This window comes from Pongo abelii, chromosome 11 (assembly GCF_028885655.2).
Source record: "Pongo abelii isolate AG06213 chromosome 11, NHGRI_mPonAbe1-v2.0_pri, whole genome shotgun sequence".
Lineage (NCBI taxonomy): Eukaryota > Metazoa > Chordata > Mammalia > Primates > Hominidae > Pongo > Pongo abelii.
Window position 1 is genome coordinate 88,867,988 of NC_071996.2, and position 17,048 is coordinate 88,885,035.

At 33.7% G+C, this 17,048-nt stretch overlaps 1 long non-coding RNA gene across 4 annotated transcripts in view; it reads right to left on the reverse strand.

Annotated features, from left to right (window-relative positions):
- Positions 1 to 771: 771 nt before the first annotated feature.
- Positions 772 to 17,048, reverse strand: part of LOC129058066 (uncharacterized) — a 164,529-nt gene continuing 148,252 nt past the window's right edge. For 2 of the 4 annotated variants that reach the window (XR_008522895.1, XR_008522894.1), the window contains exons 5-7: positions 10,255 to 10,310; positions 9,045 to 9,146; positions 772 to 4,447 (exon numbers count right to left, since the gene is read on the reverse strand). This is a non-coding gene — a long non-coding RNA (uncharacterized LOC129058066). Of the gene's footprint in view, positions 4,448 to 9,044; positions 9,150 to 9,392; positions 9,486 to 10,254; positions 10,311 to 17,048 lie in introns of all 4 variants that reach the window. The other 2 variants (XR_008522896.1, XR_008522897.1) reach the window with 2 other exon arrangements.

Here is a 17,048-nt window from a genome sequence, read left to right on the forward strand (position 1 = left end):
ATGTTGTAGCCGTGCATAAAAATTACAAATTGGCCTTTGACCAAAACTGGGACTTAGTAAGCTTATTTTTGTTATAGTCTTAAGAAACCTTTTTTTAATCTTTGTGAAATTATTTTTATTGCTGTATTTTCCATCACATCTAGTCAAATTATTTTGCTTGTAATATTATTTATCATTCTTTGCTACATCTTTTCCTATTATTTTTATTAAGTAAATTTGTTTCTCCTCAAAAGCTCAACAGAAATGATATTTATTTTCCATTTTTATTCTGATGTATCAAAATGCATTTTATATGTTTATAGTGATGATTCTAGGTTTCACACCTGAAGAGTAATATCTCTGAATATTTAAGTATGTATCTATATAACATTTTAAAATGTGACATTAAATTAAAAACAATCCATGAGACATTTAAAGGAATACTTCAACTAATATGCATACTAATGTATATTGTAAATATTAAATTTAAATACAAAATTATTTATAGCAAAAAATAAGAAATAATATAAATCAATTTTCTCAGGGCTGAATAACCTTATTCTGAAAGAATAAACTTGTTTCCACAATATATAATTGACAATAAAGTATAGTATGTATACCTAAATACCATAAAAATATACAATTACTTCAAAACAAATTTAAAAACTGGGAGTAGAAACATTGAAAAGGAACTTATTTATGGTGATTTACTTGTAATTATAATATTTATTACTGTATATTCATGGTTTTATAGGGATATAACCATGATTATTTATGTTAACCATGACTGTATCAAAATAGATATATTACCAATTTATTTATGTTGTTTTTGTTTTCGTTTTTGTTTTTTTTGAGACGGAGTCTCGCTCTGTCCCCCAGGCTGGAATGCAGCGGCATGATCTCGGCTCACTACAAGCTCCGCCTTCCGGGTTCACGCCATTCTCCTGCCTCAGCCTCCTGATTAGCTGAGACTACAGGCGCCCGCCACCACGCCTGGCTAATTTTGTTTTTGTGTTTTTAGTAGAGACGGGGTTTCACTGTATTAGCCAGGATGGTCTCGATCTCCTGACCGCGTGATCCGCCCACCTCGGCCTCCCAAAGTGCTGGGATTATAGGCGTGAGCCACTGCGCCAGGCGTACGTTCTTTTAAAAATACATACATACAAAAGAACAGGAAAATACCGTGTAAACCTCTCAGAAAGAATAACTACTACTATAGAGTAAATTTAATGTATTTCTTTTTGTGTAGCTATTATTTTTGGTGCATTTGAAAGTAAATTTCAGATACCCAAATATTTGTAAATAATTTAGCACACATCTCCTATAAATAGGGATATTACATATTCTAAAAGAACATATCAAAAGAACACATCAAAAATATTAACTTAATTCATAATATCTGTTTTAATTCATTTTATATTCAGAATTCTCTAATTCTTACCCAAATTTCCCTCATAGCTATTTTTGGTAAACCAAGATGAAATCCATTTTCAAGAATTATATTTGTTATTGTATTCTGGTCTTTCTGCGTTTGAGATTAACCCTTGCATGTACACACCCACACAAGCTTTTTGTTTATTTGTTTTGTAAGGCCATCGTTTTCTGAAGACTTAGAATAATCTATTATTTTTAGAATAATCTATTATTTTTCTGATTGTTTACTCATAGTATTGTTTAATATGTTCCTTTATCAGGTAACTTGAACTAGAACTTTGGTATAAAATCTTGCTTTGATTCAAGATAAATATTTTTTGTATGAATACTTCACCAGTGATGTGGAATAGTCCATATTGCATCAAATCAGGAGGCACAGTGTCAATCATATATTATCTGTTATGATTTGTTAAACACATTAAATAATATTGAGAACACTATAGTATGTGTGTGTCAGGTGAGATACAATGAGGAAGTGAAACCAAAATACATTAAAAAAAAAAAGAAGTGTATTATTCCCAGGTCCAGAGTGGTTACAGGTGTTGACAGGAGGCCAATGGGAAGTTTGGAGACAAGGGTGTGCTTGACCAGTGTGTAGAGAGACAGATGGAGAGCAAGAACCAGTAAGACTATGTCTTTATTATAATCCACAGGTATTATTCTTTAGGCTTTCCCATGGGGCTGTGGATAGGCTAGCTTAAAGAAAACACATGAAAGGACATCTTATTCACATGACTGGTGTTGACCATTAGTTTTCACTGTGGCCAGCAGCTGTGGCATGTGTTGAATTTGGGGTCAGTGAGATGGGGAACAATAGGGCTATATCACAAATAACTACTAGAGGAGGGAAAATTTTAATAAAACCAAAGGTGATAGGGCATGACTGGTCACCTTGACTATGTCAAGCCAAAACTGGATGCTGAAGCAGCAACTATATTAGACAAATTTATGACACAAAGTAATGTTCATCCCTATACCTAGAGTTTGATTGTTTTTTTCTTTCTTTTTTTTTTTTTTTTTGCAGCTACCATTGTTGTGGTTTATTAGCATTTGGTCTCATCAGTTGATTTTACATAGTTTTAACTTCGCTACTTCTCCAGCCCGACTCCCCACTCTCCCTACCTTATGCTTTAGATGCCAGCATTACCCAGAAACTTGAGGTTCACCACTGTGCCACACTGTTTTTTACTTATTACCTTCTGAAATAAAAAACAGTCCCCAAAACATTAAATCTCCGCTAGATGTTCCTTGATTCCTCCACAGTTGTCTCCAATGTGCTTGGATATAATGCACTGCTTTTGTTTCAGGTTTTCAAACTTCAGATCTTACATAATGTCTATGTTCTGAAAGTTACTGGGAAGAGGTACTTTGCTATCATCGCTCCTACCCTCTGTGAAGGGGTGAACAGCTACCTACCCAGGTGTACCCATAGCCATAACAGTTTCAGGTTACCACACTATACTTTAGTTCTCACTGCACTGACAAACCATGCCGCAGTGGCATAATGACCAAAGAAAATGTTCCACCCCCAGACTCTGTGTGGCTTGGTCACTGAAGTCATGCTGCTTATACATAAATCTCAAAAGTGTTTTCAGGCATCTGTCTACTTTCATCCTCCCTATTACACCCAGTTACTGGAACTAGGAAAGCAAATAAATAGCACTTCCCTGTGTTTTCTGGTCTTTCCTATCTTTCTAGTACTTGCTTCCTTCATCCAACATTCTCTTCCACATCATCACAATACCTCTTGTGAATAAATGCCTAGAGTGTCACCAGCCTCATAGTCAGTTTCAGTTCATCATGCTGGTTGGAGTCAGATTGATCTAGATTCAAAATTGAGCTAAGCCACTTACTATAACCTTGGACAAGTTCCTTAACTTTTCTGAGTTTCAGTTCCTTATCTCAAGAAAAATGGAAATATCATTACATACACCACAGAATTTTGGGGGCTTAATACAAACAATGCACATAAATCATTTAGCTCAGTACCAGGCACATGAAATGTGTCAGTAAATATTACTAATTATTTATTGTGACATAAAAACCATTACCCACCCATGTAATTTCTTCCAGTGATTTCTTAATTCCTCCAAAATTATTTGACATATCATTAGGTACAATACCCTGTTTTTGCTTTTGTTTTTTTACGTTCCAGATACTGCATAATGTCTAATTCTGAGGAAATTAAACTGCAGCTGGAACTAAAGAAAATGCTCAATTTCCTAAAAGCCAAACACTTGGTGGTATGTTATTTCTAGCCCCATTTAAGAAGAAAGACCTATGCAATTCAGCATAATATTATAGATATAGTCGCTTCCAGCAAAGTCTCAAAGTTGTCAATCATGGCCTAGTACATCAGTAAGACAGCTCTCCAGAGACATTACACAAGGCAAATCTTTTAATATTTTATCAGCTGCTGTTGATAGGAGGCACTTCAGCTTAGTGAGTCTTTTTATTACTTCATTTATTCTTGAGAAGCTTTTATCTCTGTTTATTGATTGCCACCTTTTAAATTTTTATTTAACATCACTAAGCATAGAAATATGATTAACACATTTGATTAAAATTTTTAGTAGAAAATTACTTTAAATGAGCTTTCACAAATTTAATGTACTAATTTTCTCATAGACTTTTTTGTGTATATGTGTATCCACTCCTTTGTTATGCTAGTTCTCTGAAGACTGATACTCAAGTGAAGGAGAAAGTGGAATTGTAACTAAAGAGAAGCTCCACATTGAGGGGAAAAATCTTTTTTAGGCTGTTTTCAGTAGAGCAATACACAAGTGGACACATGCCAAGGATCAATCATAAACCTCAAAAAAGAAAGAAAATAACATTTATAAATATATACAGAGATAATATTTATTCTCAAAATGACTTAGCTTTGCTTGTACTTCTTCCTGCTAGTATGGAACCCCAAATAACATCCAATTGTCGCAAGAGAAATTTGCTAAGTAGGCGGAAATATGATTCAAGAGCCTCTTTTAGCTTACAGCCAGAAACTTGCTGATTTCAATCTTTCCCATATTAGCAGCTGCAAAAGGAGCAAAGTGAGAAAGAGTTAGCAGAGCTAACAGAAATTCATTAGACTCAATAAATTTATAAAAACTTATTAAGACGTCATTGCTGAGGTATCATGGTGCATCTCAAAAGGCTGCTGCATTAGCAAGCTTTACTATGGGTGCTCTCCTCAGCCCCTTTAATCTTATGCTGACCAGTTGTGTTTCTGAGACTAGCTGGGGTGAGGCAAAGGATCTGCGTTATGTTGTTATTATTATTATTATATAATTACCAGATAATTCTGTCAAGTATATGAAATTGGGAAACTTTGAACTAATCCTGACAAGGATGGTTGCTCACAGAACCTCAGAGAAAATGTTTTAAAGGTCAGCTCTACTATAAGGTTTTGGGGAAAAAAGAACCCTTTACTAACTTGCTTTTTCCACACATCCTTCATGTTCATAATAGTAATGTCCACAAGGCCAAAGTGGTGGTATGAACCTAGGGAAAAGGCGTCCAAAGAGGCCACGACTTGCTTTCAAACTCCACTTAAGCCAGTGGAGCAAAAAAACAGTTTAAACTCATAATTTCTCCAAGCTAGCTAACTAATGTAAAATAATTCATTTTCTAGAAATGTCTTCTATGCCCATACCCCTTGTGAACTTTTTGAATCAGAAGCTGCCTAATTGAGCCAGGAAATAGAGGTCCTGGTGAAATCTTACTCATATCAGGAGACTCCATTAACATACATGAAATAGTGGCGTATTACCAGAACTGTTCTCCAACTCTCCACCTTGGCTGCACATTAGAATCACCTGGGAAGTTTCCAAAAAGTCTTAATGCCCAGACCACCCCCCAAACCAACTAAATCAAAATCTCTGGGGGTAGACTGAGACATTCACTTTCTTAAGCTCCCTCAGGTACATAAAATATGGAGCCAAAATTGAGAACAAAATTGAGAAGATATGTCCTATACTTCAGCCAGGATTGATCTATTTTTTCAGTCCTTTAAAACCTATAAATGCATGCACACTCTCAACCTAAATAACAAACAGAGAGAGGCTCTCTAAAAGAAAATGACATTTGTTCGGGAATAGGGCATTGCAAAGGGGAATGTGCATGCCATAGTAAACTATGTGAGTACTCAGGGAAGTAAAGGAAAACAAACATTTTTAAAGGAGAAAATGAAGAGAATTACAAAATTGTTTTGAGATAATTACCCTTTACTACAAGGACCAATAATAAGGGTGACACAATTCTGAGGTTTAACAGGCAATTGCCAGGTAAATATCCTCACAGATGGACTTTTAGTGTAATGTTTTAATGGCCTTTGGGCAAGGTTATAGTTTTTGCAGTCTTTTGTCATAGTTTTTGTTATCAGGCATTTACACATCTTATGGTTTTCTCTAACTCTATTTTTCAAGTTTTTTTTTTTCACAAGTTATTCCATTTTGATTCTGACAACTTTCACAACACAATCATGCACCACATAATGATGTTTTGGTCAACAATGAACTGCATATACAATGGTGTCATAAGATTATAATACCATATTTTTCTGTACCTTTTCTATGTTTAGATACACAAATACAATTGTGCTAAAATGGCCTGCAGTATTTAGTACAGCAATGTGCTGTACAGGTTTGTAGCTTAGGAGCAAGAAGCTATACCCTATAGTCTAGGTGTGTAGTAGGCTACACCATCTAGTTTTGTGTAAGTACACTCTGTGATGTTCACACTAACAAAATTGCCTAACGACGTTTCTTAGAGTATATCCCTATTGTTAAGTGATACATGACTGCATACAAAAATTTATTAGTATGGTCAACTATTTAATACTCAAAGGGTAAAAATAATTTACATGTAACACTTTTATGTGCTAGACACATGATGCATTTGCCCACATGGCCCAGAGAAAAAAGCGCATCTATCTACCAGATTTTGATTTAATATAATTCTTCACTACCAGATTTTGATTTAATATAACTCTTTACTAAAGTAATTGGACCTCCTTGGAGAAATAGCTGACTGGGGCAGAGAAAGTAGGAAGTAGGTCTGGAAAATATTGTGCCAGAAAAATAAGAAAGCACTTAAAGAATGATGGGGATATATCAAAAAGACAGAAAAGCTTGCTTGACAAGTGTTCCTTTGGCCAAATAGGGAAAAATTTTGGCATTATAATAAATAAATTTACTGATCTAAACAAATAAATGAATATATAAAAAGTTTAGTAAAGAATAGAATGTTTACAGTCTCAAAGTATCTCTCACAAAATTCTTATTTATTACAAATGTAAAATGAATAGTTTTACAGTGAAGTCTGACAGACATGCCTTCAACATAATCAAAACTAAGATCATAATAAAGTGACAAATCAAAATCATATGCTTACTCATAGAAACATAGCCTCATGTCTGTGATATTCCTTCCAAATGTTCATAACTAGAATTTAATCAATAGGAAATATCAGAAAAACTCAAATTCAGGAATAGTCTATAAAATAACAGGCCTGTTCACATGTATACATATGTAACTTACCTGCACGTTGCGCACATGTACCATAGAGCCTAAAGTATAATAATAATAATAATAATAATAAAAAAAAGAAAAAAAAATAACAGGCCTGTTATATTCAGAAGCATCAAAGTTATGAAAGTTGAGGAAAGTGACACTACCCAGAACCTTCCAGACTATTGATTCAGTATGAAATAATACATTTTATACTCTGCCAAATGTTGTAGATCATAAAATGGTTTCTAAAATCAAAGCATTTAAGCAATTTAAAAATTATTTTTAGTTTAATGTCCATCTCCTCATATTTGTAAATTAGAATTTTTTGTTGATGAGCTAAAGCATTTTTTTACTGCTAGTAAATAACATGACCACAATATATCAATAATCAAGGCTAAAGTGAATAGCTTTCTGTTAGAAAAGGAGACTGTGTTTATTTTTCTTTTCCTAGTATACACTGGGAAGATAGAATAACATAGCTATTTACTACTAATAACAATTCAGATATGGTTTTCATATAGCTAAAATAATGTAAATTAAAAAATAAAATATTTTATTCTGTTAATATCTAAACTATAGATGTATAGTTGTCTTTGAATATTTGATTATTGCTAATTTGATTTTGAAAAGTATTTTCATCAAAATTGATTTTTTATCTCTATTATTATTAGCAACTTGAACTTTCATCAACTGAAAAGTAAGATAGTAACTGCTAACAACAGCAGCGCTTTAAATTTGTATGTTGCCAGAAATTTGAATTATTTTCATATGGTTCAATAACTTTTTAAACAAACATAGAATTTATAGTCTTTGTCAGTTCCATTACAGTCCTCTTCTATAACATGGTTTAAAGTGAGAATTCTTTTCAAAATGATAAATGATATGAGAGCATGACCAATTATTTGTCATCATACAAGATAAGCTGATTGTATTCAGTATCTTCACTTGGGCTCTACTAGACCATATATAACCTCTTTGGGTTGTCTTATAGACCACCTAAAAGCATTTTAGCCTGCTGGTTCAAGCAACCTATATGTCAAGCAGAAAAAATAAAGGTTTGTGTTTCCCCAGAGGAAGAAAACAGTTTGATGCAATTTGTCAAAAGCCTGAGTGGTACTTTAATGGGCAATTTACTTCAAATGGCTGCAGTTATTGCAGAACAAAGGTCCAAAGCTGAAGATAAAAAAAAATCCTTTCCCAGTGGTTTTACTCCAATAGATTTAATTCGCTAAGATTAACTAAGGATATCTAACTTCTTATACTCCCTATCTATCCAAAAGCAATAAAACTAATAGTAGAAATTTCTGAGTTTCTGGGATTTCTTCATCTTTAATGTGTGAAACAAAATCAACTCCCTAAATCTGTCATTCTGTTAAGACATATGTGATAAGAACCAAATCAACAAAAAGGACAGCAGCAGAATCCTAACTTCCCAAACTCAAGAGTGCTTCAGCTTTTGGGTAGAAGTTTCAAATAACCTAAACATTTTATTAATATATACATATATATGCACATGTATGTGTGTTTGTGTGTATATATAGATATATTTACATACATTTTTTGCTTCATAAATTTATTATTGAATAAACAGGAGATAATTTGAAAAGTTTTCACATTTTTATATAAATGTAAGAGTATTTCTATTTTACCTTACATGCTGATTTGTAAACTACTGTAATTAGTAATTTTCATGACAGTGATTTTAAGAAATGCCTATTAAGAAAAAATTCATATTTTGTTCCTTTTATTTTTCTGTCATTTAATTCCGTGTTAATATTTACAATATTTGAGATTTTTACTGGAAGCAGTACCATTATGATTATGTATATTTTTATCTCCCTGCTCCAGAAATCTTGTTTCAAAAATTAATCCCAACTCGCAGAAGGCAAGAAGTGCTGAATGTGGACGTGTGTTTTCCTGAAGCTGACCAGAGTCCTACATATTCAGTTTCTATAGTATGGACTGATGCTAGAAAAGTGGCCAGCCATCCTAGAGACACTGAGGACCAAAAAAAAAAAAAAAAAGAAGTGGTTCAGAACAAGAGACTGATACAGTAGACTAGAACAATTTGGGCTTTCTACCTGTCTTTCCATGTATTTTGTACATACTATAAAAACTAACCTTTTATGATGGATCACATAAAGAAGAAAACTCCAGGAGAAACAAATCAGGACTGATTTTCTCAATACCAGTCTCCGTTAACTCACAGTTGCCTTTAAGGACCTGCTAAGAACATGAGTGTTAACTAGGCTTGATAGATTAATTTTAGCTCATAGAAATACTGTATAAATTATTTATAATAAAATTTATTATATATAATAAAATAAAAATACATTTATAATAAAATGTATGCACACTTTAATAGCCATATATAAAATGATAATAGTTAGCTTGTAAAGTATTAAAAAGGTAAAATTTTATATTTATTACCAACTTCTATGCCCTACATAACAACACATAAGAACTTACATTTTATAATTTTATTTCTGTGTATATCCCATAGAGAAATGAATGGAAAGCCTCAACTTCAAAATGTAAACTTCCTCTTCATCAAAGCAGATTCTAAGCCATTGAAGAAAGAATGAACCACTAATATACATAATATAGATGAATCTCAAAATAATTTTGCTGAGTGAAAAATGCCAGAAAATAAAAGAACACATTGTGTATGATTTTAGTGATATAAAATTTCAGAAAAATGCAAACAAGACTATTATGACAAATAAGATCTGTAGTTTAATGGAGACAGGGATAACAGTTTGACCCTACGAAACTTTTGGAATAGTCATTATTTTGATTATTGTTATGGTTTTACTGCTGTGTACATAAGCCAATCTTATGAAATTGTATGCTTTAAACATGCACGATGTTTTGCATATCAATTTTCCTTCAATAAAGCTGTTAAATTAAAAGCAAAGAGAAGCATTTCTTAATCCTTAACATAGCTCAAATGTTAAAGGGAATTCATCTTTATTTTTTAAATTACTACTACAATTGATTATATCAAAGAGTACACTACTGGCACTAATAGTGGTCTCATAAAACAGTCATATTTTACTTTGCACTTTTAAATTACACAATTTTCAAAGTATATACACACATATTTTTCAAAATTCCTATATACAAACCATTAAAGTTGTAAAAGAATTTTAAATTATTATACACAAACTTCACAAATATATCTCTATGCTTATAAATTTATCTTTAGAGCACCAGAATGCTTATTTTTTACAGGGTTTTAAATTCTATTTTACTTTCTTAAAGTCTGATGTTCTACAATTTTTCTTTGAACGGCATACCCCTTAAGTATAATGAAGGATGATATGAGTACCTCTTAACTTCCTGCAGAGTCTTGTCCAGATTTCTTATAGAACACTTCTTTTTCTCCTACATAAAAACAGGTAAAATAATTATAAAATTATGCTGAGGATTGGTTTTAAGTTTTAAATAACTCAACTATATATTTATTCTAAAAATATATGTGCATGCTACAATGACAAATAAACTAGATACTTAGTTATTTCTCTATAAAATTTTTCTTTGTAGTTTCTCTATCCAATTAAAAGTATTCTTTGAGATGCAAACCATTTTTTAAAGGCACAGACTAGACATGTTTTTGCAAAACATATATCCAATAAAGGGTTTGTAACCAATTTATAAAGAACATTTATAATTTAATAAGACAACCCAATAAAATGGTAAAAATTTTTGAACAAATATTTCACAAAATAAGATATATGAATAACCAATAAACACATGATAATATGTTCAACATCACCAGTCATCAGAGAAAAGCAGACTAAAACCACAAGGAGATATTTTGAAGTATATTATTCGAACATAAACATTTAGAACTGTTATAAAGATATATAATGGCATCTTTAAATTTGACTTGTTGCAAAAAATGTGAATATATTCTTAGAATAATATTTATTAGATTTTCTTTTTTTTTTTAGGTTAAAATTTTTTTTATTATTATTATTTTTATTATTATTATTATTATTATTATTATTATACTTTAGGCTCTATGGTACATGTGCGCAACGTGCAGGTAAGTTAAATATGTATAGAACTATCTGATCTTTGACAAACCTGACAAAAACAAGAAATGGGGAAAGGATTCCCTATTTAATAAATGGTGCTGGGAAAACTGGCTAGCCATATGTAGAAAGCTGAAACTGGATCCCTTCCTTACACCTTATACAAAAATCAATTCAAGACGGATCAAAGACTTAAATGTTAGACCTAAAACCATAAAAACCCTAGAAGAAAACCTAGGCAATACCATTCAGGACATAGGCATGGGCAAGGACTTCATGTCTAAAACACCAAAAGCAATGGCAACAAAAGCCAAAATTGACAAATGGGATCTAATTAAACTAAAGAGCTTCTGCACAGCAAAGGAAACTACCATCAGAGTGAACAGGCAACCTACAAAATGGGAGAAAATTTTCGCAACCTACTCATCTGACAAAGGGCTAATATCCAGAATCTACAATGAACTCCAACAAATTTTCAAGAAAAAAACAAACAACCCCATCAAAAAGTGGGCGAAGGACATGAACAGATTTTCTTGAATACCTTCTCTGTATATATAAATATATTTAGAATACATACATATGTGGTATGTGTCCTTTTTAAAAAGATTATACATATAATCCTTTATTCTTATAAAATCTAATAGAATATTCTAATATTTTTAAAAATGTATATAATCTTATAAAACGTTTAAAAATAGCTTTTTCTTTTTTAGTTGATATATAATCATTGTACATATGTATGGGTAAATAGTGATGTTTCAATGCATGTAATATAGAGTGGGCAAATCAGGGTAATCAGCATATTTATCATCTTAATTTATTATTTATTATTTCTTTGTGTTGGAAACATTCAATATCTCCCTTCTAGCTATTTGAAAACATATATTATTGTTCACTATAGTCATCCCACTGCTATAGAACACTAGAACTTATTACTCCTATCTATCCCTTATTTTGTATCTTTTAACAAATTTATTTTCGTTAGAGAAGACAGTTGACACTGGAGTGATAATTTATCTGAAAGAGACACTTCCACTGGCACAGTCCAAAATCCTGTGTCATTCCTTATCAGACACTTAATGTTGTTAAAATAATCAGTACTACTAATACAACATTTATGTGGAGGCTTTTCCTGGTATATCTCTACTGATAAATTATTTCAAGTTGTAGTTCACCCTTAACATACTTTCCAGCAGCTTCTTTAATTCTTGCTCGCGATTTACTAAAGAAATTTTATTAATCTTGATACTCTCTTAAATGCATAATTATCTTTTTATTAACTTTAATTTTTATATTAAAATAGAGTTCTTTTAAAACTTTAAAGTTTGCTAAAAAATTGATACAATCAAAACAAGATTTTTAGCTAGGAGCATTTTAGACAAATTTGCCAACAGGCATTTTATTCTGCTATACTGTGTAGCAAGGTGACTAAGCAGGACAGCTGTGCAATCAGATTGTCTGTTGGTAAGGATGTGGAGCAATAGGAGCTTTAATTTATTGATAGTGGGAATGCGAAATCCTATAGCCACAAAGCTGAACGTAAATTTACCATATAATCTGTTGCTTGTGCTCTTAGGTATTTACCCCAATGACATGAAAACTATGTCTACCCAAATACCTGCATATGAATCTTTATAGCAACTATATTCATAATTACATTCACGTAGAGGCTTTCAATCTCTGACTTTCTGATATTTTTTTAGCCATGAAATTCATTGCCAAGGTTCTGGCACCCTGAGTACTGGGGACAGCAGTGAATAAGAGAAGGCATGTTTTCATAAAGCTTACAATAGATTGAAGAAAGTACAATATGAAAAATATTGTAACAATGGAAACAAATAATATTAAAGGTGTACATTCAGGGTGCAGGGGGACATACAATGGGAGAGAACAGGAGGATGTATTATGCAGCATCTATCATGTACCACCTTGCTGCTAAAGTACTGCCTCTGCCTCCATGGTTCAACACTGTCTTAGTGCCTTTTCTGTTGCTTACAGCAGAATATCTGAAACTGGTATTTTATGAAAAAAATGAATTCATTTCTTACAGTATAGAGGCTGAGAAGTCCAAGATCAAGAAGCTGCAACAGCTGAGGGCCTTGCTAGTAGGAAGACTCTGCAGAGTCCTGGCATGGTGCAAGGCATCACATGGCAAGGGAGCTGCGTGTGCTAGCTCAGGTCTCTCTTCTTCTTCCTATAAGGCCACCAGTCCCACTTCCATACCCATGGATCCATTAACCCATTAATCCACCAATACATGAAACCACAAGTAGATTAATCCATTCATGAGGGCAGAGCCCTCATAACCCAATCACCTGTGAAAGGCCTTACTTCTTAGTATTGTTACATGGGAGATTAAATTTCAACATGACTTTTGGAAGGGACAAATATTCAACCTAGAGCATTTTACCCCTGGCCCCCCAAAACTCATGTCTTTCTCACATACAAATCATTAATTCCAACCCCATAAGCTTAAAGTCTTAACTTGTTCCAGAGTGAATTCAAAAGTTCAAAGTCCGGAGTCCCATCTGTGAGACTCTGCAATCACAAAATATTATCTACTTTCAAGATAAAATGGTGGTACAGGCATAAGACAGATATTCCCACTCCAAAAGAAAGGAGTAACAGGCCCCAAACAAATCTGAAACCCAGCAAGGCAGACATTAGTCATAAAGCTGAAGAATGATTATTTTGTACTCCATGTGCCACCTATTAGACACACTGGAGTAGGGTTTGGACCCCTGAGGCCTCAGGTAGCCCCACCCTTACAGCTTTGGTGGGTACAGACCAGGTGGCTGCTCATGCAGGTTGGAATCTAGTGCCTGAAGATTTCCCATGTAGGCATTCCATGCTACCAGGGACTATACAGTTCTGGGGTCCCCAGGGCAGTCTTGTTCCCACGACTCCACTAGGCATTGCCCTAGTGGGGACTCACTGTTGTGGCCTTGCATCTATAAATCTACTAAGCAAAGCCCTGCTGGGAACTATCTGCAGCAGCTGCAACCCCACATTTCCACTTGTCCTGCTCTAATAGGGGCTCCATTGGCTCCTTCCCTGTGACAAGTCTCTGTTTGGGCCCCCAGGCTTTTGACAACATCCTTTGAAATCTGGGTGGATGCTGCCAAGCCTCCACAGCTACTATTTTCTCCAAGACTGTGGCATTAGCACCACGTGGATGCTGCTAAGATTTATGATCTGCACCTTCGGAAGCTGCAACATGAGCCACACCTGGGGCTGCTTGTGTCATTGCTGGGACAGCTGAAAAAGCACTGTGCTGGGGGTGCAGGGACCAGAGTCCTGAGGCAGCCCTGGGGAGTGAGCCTATAGAGAGTGCCCTGGGTCTGTCTCCTAAAATCATCTTCCTTCCTAGCCCTCTGGGCCAGTATGGGAGGAGAAGCTTCGAAGATCTCCAAGATTCATTTGATGTCTTACTTTCATTGTCTTGAGGAATAGCACCCAGCTCCCTTCTATCCATGTTAGTCCCTTTAGCAAAGAGTTCCTGGGCTATACCCCTGGTTTTTCCTCTTTTAATCATGTTTTTTTTTTTTTTTCGCTCTTTAAGTTGCCAAGCAGAAATTTTTCTAACTCTTTCTACACTGCTCCACTTTTAATTATAAACTCTGTCTTTAAATTTTTACTTTACTCCCAAATTTCAGTGAAAGTAACCAAAAGTAACTATGCAGCTCCTTTTATATTTTGTTTAGACATTTCTTCTGCCAGATACCCTAGTTCTTCACTATCAAGTTCCACAAAGCCCTCAGCCATGGACACAGTTCAGACAAGTTATTTGCAAATTTATAACAAGGATGAGCTTTACTCCAATTTTCAAGACCTTGTTGCTCAGGAATTCCATCTGAAGCCTCATTAGAATGACCTTTACTGTCCATATTTCTGCCAGCATTCGAGTCAAAACCACTTGAGCAATCTCTAAGGGGTTTCAAACTTTCCCTAGTCCTCTTGTCTTCTAAGCCCTCACCAGAATCTAGGCTTTTTTTAGTGGCTCCTCCAAATTCTTCCACCTTCTGCCCATTCTCAATGCTACTTCTACATTTTCAGGTATCACTTGAAACAACTTCATCAGCAATCCCCAACTTCTTGGTTTCAATTTACTATATTAGTCTGTTTTATGTTTCTTATAACAGAATACCCCAAATTGGGTATTTTATTTTTTAAAGGAACTTATTATAGTTATGGAGGCTGAGACACCTAAGGTTGAGGGGCTGCATCTATTGAGGGCTTTGTTGCTGATGAGAACTCTCTGCAGAGTCCGAAAGTAGTACAGGGCATCACGTGGAAAGAGGGCCGAGCATGCTAGCTTAAGTCTCTCCTGCAGTTCTTATAGCCACCCGTCCTACTCATGATAACCCATTAATCCATTAACCCATTAATTTATGAATGGATTAATTCACTCATGACGGTAGAACCTTCATGACCCAATTGTATCTTAAAGACCCCAGCTCTCAACACTGCCAATGTTAAGGATTAAATTTCAAATGAATTTTGGAAGGGAGAAATTTTCAAACCATAGCAAACAGTGTTGTCATTACTGGTGTTTTTAAAAATGCAGGATCTCAGGCCCTACCTCAGACCTTTGATCCAAAATCTGCACTTTTCCAAGAAAGTTTATATGCTCACTAAAATTTGAGAACTGCCTTAAAAGCAACTGAAATCCACAAGACAAGAAATAGCTAAAAGGAATCAAGTTTATTAACTTCAAAATAGCGTATGGCAATTCCTGGTTTATCATTTCCAAACAAAGAAACTTCAATTATTTTCTTGGTATATTAGATTATTTTTATCTGTCAGTTTATTAGAGAATATCAATACAAGTTGAGATGTTTAGACACTCAGTAATATAAAACAGTCTCACAAAACTATTGATAGCTTTTTTCCCTTTATTATGTATTATGTACCAGGAAAGTTGTACTATATACAGTCGTAGTCTCATTTAATCTTCAATACAGATGATGAAAGTAAAGTTCTTCAATGGATAGGAAATTCATTTAAAACTCAGTTTTGCCTAAATTGAGTTTAGACTGCCAAAATACTTTTAACATTCCTGATTTTGATACAGCATAAGTATCAGAATATTGCAAGAAACAAAACCGCTCTTAAAACTGAAGCTAAAAGGCCTTTAACAGAAAAATTGGGGTCAGGCCCTTTAGTATGTACCAGATAAATCCAGAATTAGTTTAATATTTTCTCTGGTCTGAAAGCAAAAAATAATTGATATCTGATCAATGACAGTGTTGAGAGCACAAAGGTTTTCAGGCATTCCAGCAGGAAATCGATATATAATAAAGTTTTTAACTTATCAGGCATAACAAATGGCAACAAACATAATGAAAACCATATGGTAGTGGTTAAAGAGCTTGAGCGGAACGTAAAATTTATAATAAAGGAATCATATGGTACATTTAATGTCAGTGCTAACTCTATTTCTCCACAAATAATGGCTATAAACTAGTGCAGCATGGTTGAATGACTCATTTAATTCTATCAAGTGATTTTCTGCATAGTAACAGGGCATTTTTCTTTACAGCTAAATTTTTGGAATTGGCATAGCTGCTGCACAGAACTCAAGTCAGTACCTACAAGATGAAAAACTATCTCTAACAATTGTACTGCAGCTATATTATAAGTATTCATAACATACACCAGCAACTGGGCCTTGTAAAGAGTATATCTGAGCTTTTTCAGTAACTTGCAAGTCTATTTGAAATCCATTGTTACATTGTTATACCAGATGTTACCACTATTTTAAACACAAAATTTATTTCATAAATTTTTAGACTGTAAAAGTATATAAATATACTTTTACATTGTAAAAAATACATTTATATTGTAAAAATATATAGAGAAAATGTGGGGGGAAAATAATCTCTAAAGGGAAAAATAGAGTCATTCCTAAAATACTCAGTGAGACATGGACACTGCTAGTATTTTGGTATTTCCCATTTTTTCTATGCATTAAGTATCTTTGTTTTCAAAAGTTATGCCTTCACTTAGAAAAAAAAGCAAAACCATACAGAAAAGTTCACTGTAAATGAATATAATCATATTTCAGTTTCTATTTTTCATTTCC